Source organism: Aptenodytes forsteri, unplaced genomic scaffold (assembly GCF_000699145.1).
Source record: "Aptenodytes forsteri isolate BGI_AS27 unplaced genomic scaffold, ASM69914v1 Scaffold19, whole genome shotgun sequence".
Classification (NCBI taxonomy): Eukaryota; Metazoa; Chordata; class Aves; order Sphenisciformes; family Spheniscidae; genus Aptenodytes; species Aptenodytes forsteri.
This window is the reverse complement of record NW_008795327.1, coordinates 52,503-52,775: the sequence shown is the minus strand read 5'-3', so window position 1 is coordinate 52,775 and position 273 is coordinate 52,503.

The window sequence follows — 273 nt, the reverse complement described above, 5'->3', positions numbered from 1 at the left end:
CTCGCTCGGGGCCTGCTGCCAGGCCGCGGGGTGAGGGACCCCTCGGAGGGAGGACGTGGCGGGGCCGGGGGTGTCCGGGTGGGCAGGGGAACGTGGGGAGGCTGAATCCCTGCTTTTCACACCGCTGTGCCCTTTCTGCGTGGGCGGTGGGAGATTTGGGGCCCCCTGAGAGGCCCCGATGCCTTCAGGGCTAGAAGGGGGGTGGAACCCCCCCCGATCTTCCCTTCCTAGGGCCAGGCCCCCCCCGCGGGGGCCCCCCTTTCACCCACGAGG